Source organism: Diadema antillarum, unplaced genomic scaffold (assembly GCF_040938485.1).
Source record: "Diadema antillarum isolate AM-2024a unplaced genomic scaffold, OU_Dant_1.0 scf00000061, whole genome shotgun sequence".
NCBI classification, from domain to species: Eukaryota; Metazoa; Echinodermata; class Echinoidea; order Diadematoida; family Diadematidae; genus Diadema; species Diadema antillarum.
Genome location: NW_027270950.1, coordinates 2,715,838 through 2,723,701, shown reverse-complemented (window position 1 = coordinate 2,723,701; position 7,864 = coordinate 2,715,838). Strand labels below are relative to the sequence as shown.

Here is a 7,864-nt window from a genome sequence, read left to right as displayed (position 1 = left end):
GGGCATCATTAACAGACATAGCTAATCCAAAGTACATGTAGTTTATTTCCAAGCTTTTGATCTTTCTGAGACCTTGATCAAGGCTGTGAAGTAATACATAAAATGACTCTACCTGGTAGGCCTGTTAACATGGTTGCACTCACTAGCATTATTAAGTCTAACAATAACATTTTCATCAATGGGTTCGTAGTTGTATAAGAATATATAACAATTATGAATAGATCAGTCATTTCATAATTATTGGGTACATTTCATAATGATATGATTATCATACTATACATTCATGTGTTATTGGTTTTAAAAGAATACAGTATGAGGGTATACAACAATAGTGGCCAATTTGATATCCTCATGTTGCATGCCAAGCGTGTATAACATAAGATTATAGGCCTAGTACTAATAATGTAGAGCTAAACATTTTCGTATTGTTGACAATAATATAGAGCGTAAGTAGCGTGACAGTAGTGCAAGACCGGACGTTGTGGTATTCTACGTGTAATCGGCTATACAGTCATGACACAGCACAATAGCCAGGCGTCGCGTTGTCTCCTGGCTATAACACTAAATCATAATAACTATATTTTTATATACATACGATCAAACATACTCATATAAAAACAAAAAGAGAACAAAAAACGGAAGATATAGCTAATCCATCATAATATACCGTTACATATATCAATTATTTATTCAGATCAAATCATTACTCATAATCCTTATCGCCCTCAACATTACTCGTATAAAAAACAAAATAAAAAAACACCCCAAAATCATATTCTAGAATCCATCATACACCATTACACATATCAATAATATAATTAGATCTACTCATTACTCAGCATTACTCATATCTTATGGTCATATAATAGTAATCAGTATAAATAAGATCTAATAATGAATACAACAGCTGCAATGTGTCTTAACTAATTATACATAGTGTTTTATCTGCATGTAGTTTAGCTATATCTCTTGTGTGGTCAAAGCCTGGGCTGAATATCCTGTTACAAGTCTATAGTCAAAGTGAAGGATATTGGGAAGGATGTGTGTGTGTGTGTGTGTGAGGTTCACTGGTCGACATTAATCATAATCATAATATTAATGATGATGATAATGATGATGATAATAATTATAATAGTAGGAGTAATAATGATAATACAATACATTTATAAGGCGCTTAATACGGATGTTTCTAATCGCACATCAGTTTACTGGAAAAACAATATTTCATCGAAAATAATACAAAACGACAAAAATACAAAAAACCCGTATATAATTCAAACAATACATGTAGTTACAGTGTATAAGTACGATAAATTGATACTGAAAGTCAAATTCAGTGTGCACCTCCATCGACCTAACCACAACTGGACCATTCCAAAGGACTATCTACTAAAAAAAGGATATATATATATATATATATATATATAGTGCGAGAAGAAGAACATTCGTGGAGGTAGCTAGTGATCAACGTGTGTGTTTATTGCTGAGCTTTCGGTCATGTTAAGACGTTCATCAGGACTCTCTCTCTCTTTCTATATATATATGTGTGTGTTTGTATATGTATCTATATAAATACATATATATTAGTTTTCAGCAGAGTCTTAATCTTATTAACAGAAGTGGCTAGATGTATATAGGCAGGTAGGGAGTTCCAGAGAGAAGGAGCAATTGCAGAAAACGCACGATCACCATATTTTGTGGAAGTGCGAGGTCCAGGAGTCAACTGCATTGTAGAGGATGAACGGAGGGATCTTGAGGAAGTAGAGTCGAACGTAAGGAAATGATATCTGTGAGATACTTAGGGGCTTGCTGTGGAGGATTATTTGGCGGGATTTTGTTCTGATTGTCTCGATGCCGGTAATCTTTATGTTGTCAGTTGGATGGTTGGGCTGGTTGGAATGTACTGTGTATAGGGGAGAGGTTTCCGCATGAACTTTAAAGGGATGGTACAGTATTGGTGGAGATAAGAATTGGGCCTTTAACTTTTTGCGAGATACCAAGAAAACACTTATGATATAGTACAGAACATACCATTTTAAGAGGAAATCAAAGTTTATATGATGAAAATCAAGTTTGGAATGACAGAAACATCAAGAAACAAAGTAAAACAGAGCGGTCGTACAGGGGTCCTCCGTGATCTCGCGCCAGGCGGGGGCGAAGGCTGACAAGCGGCCGCCCACGCGTCCCACCTGTCCAAGCGTTCGGGGCTGCCTATCAAAAGCCGCCGCGCTGCTGGGCGACGGGGCGGGAACCGGAGCGGGAGGTGCCACGCCCGGTGTTCCTGCCGCGAGAGTTGTGGCGCCGCTGCCCGGAGGGTGAATTCGCCCTCGGGGTTGGGGCAGGGGCCACCAGCGGAGGGAGGGCTACCTGCCGGGGCGGGGCGCGGAAGGAGCCGCGGCCACGGGCAGGGAGGTGGCGCAGCTGGGAATTCAGTTCTCTGGATTGTTTTCACGCAGCCGTGGCGCAAATTGACCAAAGAAGAGCTGAGGCCCCTCGAAGGGGACCCCTCTGGTCAGCTGGGTGCTGTGGCGTTCGAAGAAACCGAGCATGCGCAAGGTCAGGTCGCGGCGGCGGCGCGTCGTGTACAGAGCCGCCCGCGTTCGGTCGGGGTGATGAGAAGGGAGGTCAGTAGAGACCGGTCCTCCTGAGTGACCGCCAGCGCGTCGGCCTGCGACGATAGGTTGACCAGCGCACCAGCATAGGCCGCTAGGCGCATGATAGAACGTGAGAGAAGCGCCATCTGGGCCCAGCGCCGGTCGTCCTCTGTGAAGGGGCGGCGGCGCAGGGGGTTGCCCCCAGAGAAGTGGTGCCCTAGCGCTAAGACGTCGGCTGAAAGGTGTTCTGGCGCAAAGTAACGCTCATAGTCGTCGGATCGAAAGAGGAAGGCACGGCGGAGGCCAGCCGGGCCTCCTCGGAACTGCTGCTCCGCTGCTAGGCGGTTATACTCGCGGCGGAAATCCGCGGTAAGGGGAATGCCGGAGGCTGGGGAGGGGGGCGAGCGAAACAGTAGGGAGACTGATTGGTCTTGCTCCACGCCGGACGTTTAATTTACCCGTCTTCTCCATGGCAACGAACATCAGTTCTGTGGCCCGTTGCATAAAACTTACCATTGAATTTCAATGGTAACTACCGTCAAAATTAGGCGTCACAGCCAATCAGCATCAAGGATTATAAAATTTACCGCTAATTTGAAGACTTACTGCTAGAAAGGAGCGGTAAGTCCAGCGGTAAAGGTTTTATGCAACAGGGCCCTGGGGTGATAGTGTCAATGTTACGCGTTGCTTGCTGTTGTATAACGTGCTCGACAGTCTTCCATGGCCATGCCGGCTTGTTCTGCAACTGCCCGGTCGCCAACCCTGCACTGCAATTCAGTGACGTTGATAGCCACGTCAAATGCAGAATGCTCCGTTTCCTTACAGTTTATTACAAAACGACGACTATAAGGAGGTAGGAGTTTCAGACTGATCCTTGGGTCGACGCAAGCTGGTAGCTCGGCACGAGCGTGCGGCCGCGCGTTGTTATAGATCAGGAAGATGGATCCATCAGCTGGGAATGTATACCTTGGCACACGCGTGCTCAAATCGTTTCTGCTAAGTGTTCCACGAAAGGGTTCCTTGTAACGGTACAGTTTGCAGTTGTGAACCAAGCCGATTTTCCCTCGACATCGCGAAAGTGACGTTGCAGTTTTTCCTACACTGCATGGTTGCTGACAACCTAGGGAATAGGAAAGTCTCGAAGGGCTCGTCCAAAGTAGGCCTACCACCTTGTCTAAATGTTATAACCACATTCATGAATGAATACGCAATGCCACTTCTACGAAGCAACATATTCATACACCATGACGCTTTACTAGAGTTCTTGGCGCATTTCTTGTAAATGTATATGGGACGGCTTCGGCCAGCTTCATAGTTCTCAACATCCCATCTATTTCCCATGAGATTTCATTTCATTTATTCATTTCAGTACGGCACATGATCCAGCCAAACGGCTGTTCTTCATCATGTCCGTTCAGACACGGATGTTGCCGATGCCTCCTAATCCCTCTTCATCGGTTGTTGTTTGTTTCTTTCTTCTGTCTTTAGATAAATAAAAAATACAAGTTGCATATACATTGCATATACGTTTAGTATGAAGAAACGGGGAATTTCCCGTTCACATGCATGTATCTGCAAAATATGACTGTTCTTCCACATGATCCCAAATTATTGAAGTGTTGCAAGTGGGTTGGCATTAATAATTACCTGAAGCCTGTCTCGTATTGCCTCATCAACCTTATCGTGGTGGACACCTCCACTGGGCAACCTGTGGCCCCACCCAGGCCGTATGCAGGTTGCTACTATGAGACGGACAGAACTCATTTTAATGCCAAGTGTGTCAGCCAGTTTCAAGTAGTCGATTTGATGGCCTTCGAAGGCCTCATCCAGCCTTATCCTATCTTACCTATGGATACCTTTGGATGATTCTGAACATGCTGAACGCAGGCTTTAAGCTTCTATATGTTCAGATCCAGATTTGGTCCTTCTTGAAGTAAGCTGGGTCATGACCAGGTGAATGGCGTCAAACTTAAACTGATGGATTCGTCATTCCAAAACTTATCTCGACCAATTCTAAAGCTGTAGACACTGGATTTCGTAATACCCATATAAAACGATCTTTTTTTTCTTATAGTGGTGTATGATCTAAAAATATGCAACTTTTTACTATGTCCTCATGCGTTTTGTCATCAGACCTAAATCAGGCACTGACTTTTGCTCATTAGTACATTTATCTAAAAAATGGTTTAAATGCTTCGACCACTTCACATCTCGCCCGGCGGTAAGCCAAAGTTTGGGGTTCAAATGTTGATCAAAATCAAGTTTAGAATCAACCACAACTTCCAAGTCCTCACATGAATCTACATGTGAGATGTAATGTACAACATTTCTAAAGTTCATGGCATAATCATACTTGTGTTGATCAACTTGTGTTGATTACCGACTGTAGGAACACAACACTTTTCCGGGTGAAGCTGAGAAGCCACCTATTTGCCCAGGAAATGAGACATTCGAGATCTTTCTGCAAAGACGTAGCATCTCTTTTGGAAGTAATTTTGGAAGCTACATCTTCGTCCTTTCAAAACGTGTACCTTGAGCTTAGATCCATGTTTACAAATGGTGGAAAAGAAAAGGAGATACATTGCGACTGTTAATACGAAAGTTACGATGAAAACGCCTTTCATGAACGGAAGAATCACTTCATTTTTTTCATCCTTGTACAAGTTGTAGCTACAACATAATAAAGTTTGCATAACAATCTAAAACATGTCATTTAAACTTGTTTTAATTCTAGAATGTGAGTAAAACACACATGAAAAAATACCTTTGAACTTAATATACTATTCCGAACTCGAATACTCATTGATTAGTCGAAAAAAACCCTCTTAATTGATTTCTTAATGTGAATACTAAATTTTTTAACTAAGTGCGAAATTGAACGACTAACTTCATGGCCCTAATATCGCCATTATGACGGCTCCTCGCAATGTGCCTTAGAATAAAAAGCTGCCGACGAGCCTACGATACATGATGTTATTGCTCGTATGTTCCTATGTGCCGCGATGTGTGAAATGAAGTTGAAGCGTAGTGATGTGTACACACACACACGCACACACACACACACATCCTACATAACCATTCATGAAATATATATATATATATATATATATATATATATATATAGTGTGTGTGTGTGTGTGTGAGTCGTGTGTCTTCAGCTACTGAACCCCTGGGTCGTCGCATCTTTCTAGAGTGTGTATAACGAGAGTATAAGGAGGCGGTAGACGTTGCTTAATTGAATCCTCACAAGTGATTTTACTTCAAGCTTTCGGGCTTTCTGCCCTTTGTCAAGACTGAGGACAAATCGGACAAAATACAAAACATGGCTATCATATACTAAAATAATGATGATCAAAACAATAGTGAAAATAATAACGACAGTGAAAGAGGCAGAGACGGCAGAGAATAATTACACAGATGGGAGTGCATTATATGCATCAATCTTGCACAATATAACTTGCATACATACAATCACAAACAAGCATACATTATAAGCATTTACAAATACGTATGACTAAACATCTGCGCACACACACATGTACATATAGATACGGATGTGTACGCACAAACACACATGTGAATCTCCTCGCGTATGTCAAAGCAGGCAACCATATAAACAATAACGGCAATTAATAAAATCATAATAGTAATTAAATCAAGGAGTGTATGTATAGATAAGCGGAACATAGGTACACACAAAAGAAGAACCGAGCACATAAGTAGCGTTCTTAACCGGAAATAAGTGAATAATAATGTGTTTAACAGCATTCAAGGTTACAGGAAGGGAAGAACAGAATCTATAAATACATACGGTATGAGATACACACTTCACATTTGGTCCGGTTACATGCCGACAGTCAATTTGCAAATTGCCGTAATTATCTAATGAAGATATTCTCATAAATAAGTATCCTTAATTATGGAGGAAAAGACACTCGCAGCTTTTGGATCGAGGCGAGCAAAATTATTTAAATTCCAAGATAGAAAAGTTTAAAACTAATATTGATCAGAACCTGTTACTGTTAGAAGTATTTTTGTAATATATGTATGACGGGAGAATTTACGAGGTGAATAAAGTTAACACGGGAATAATCATCTTCATTTAAAAAGATAACACTTTGCAACGCAACAAACCCTAGAACAAGATCTGATAAATGAACCTCGCGCTCTGCGCTTTTTCTAAAGTAAACAAATAAGTACATTTGTCACTATAATGCAAACAATGATGCTATGGTACAGTAAATACGGGAATAACCATCTTCATTTAAGAATGGAACATTTTGCAGTGCAACAAACCCTAGAGCAAGACCTCATAATCAAACCTCGCGCTCTGCGCACTTTCTAAACTAAACAAATAAGTAGATTGCCACTATACTCCAAACAATGATGCTATAATGCATTGACAGTAAAGATGAACACAGCTACCGCATCTCTTAATGAACAAAAAGCAAGTTTGAGGAATGTCTTCTTCTCCATGCACTGATTAGTATGTTTGGTGTTCCAACTGAATGAATTAAGTAGATGTATCGTACACACGAACTACATCACGCATGAATGACATCATGAACATGTCCCCGTCTGGATGCTGGTACCTGTAGAGAAATTCATCAAGATACGATTCGTAGTGCGCCTTTTTTCTGCTGTACTGTGGTAGTCTGGCCTTCAGGTGCCTCCAGTGTCCTTCGATGGTATTCGTGTGGAATCCGTACGAGTTCTTGAACTCCACAGAGTGGTTGACTGTTTCATGATGATAGCCATGTCTACTGAGGTTGCTATAAGCTTTCCAGCAGTCTGACACGATGGTCGTCTGTGGCTCAATGTGATCTAGAATCAACGGAAGCAAAGTGGCTTCTGACCAGTCTTCAACAGCGAACATGAAATTCTTTTTACTGTCTCTTTCGATACCTCCGAATACCCATTGGCCTTCAACAACATGTCCTCTGTGATATTTTCTTTTGTCTATTTCCACAATCTTTCCTGGGCCACCTATTTTCTCTTTCTGGTTGTTCAAAGTTTCTAAACATACTTCACGGCAGAACATAGCCCAGTCAACGGATATATGGTCCGATAGCTGAAGTTGTTGTATGTTCGCTTGTGCCCATGCTCCACCAATACGTGTATTTCAGAGTTTCGGGGATGGTGAGATTGGTGTTTTCAAACCAAGAGTCTTTTCGAATGGAGCATTCGTTGCGATGTCTGTCTGTTCCTTTATTTTTACGGCAAACCCATTTCAGTCCATCATGTCGATCACTGGTAGCGCACAGTCTCAT

The 7,864-nt window shown here is 41.7% G+C and overlaps 1 pseudogene; it reads right to left on the bottom strand.

Moving 5' to 3' along the window:
* Positions 1 to 7,107: 7,107 nt before the first annotated feature.
* LOC139716126 (uncharacterized) lies at positions 7,108 to 7,864 on the bottom strand (annotated as a pseudogene).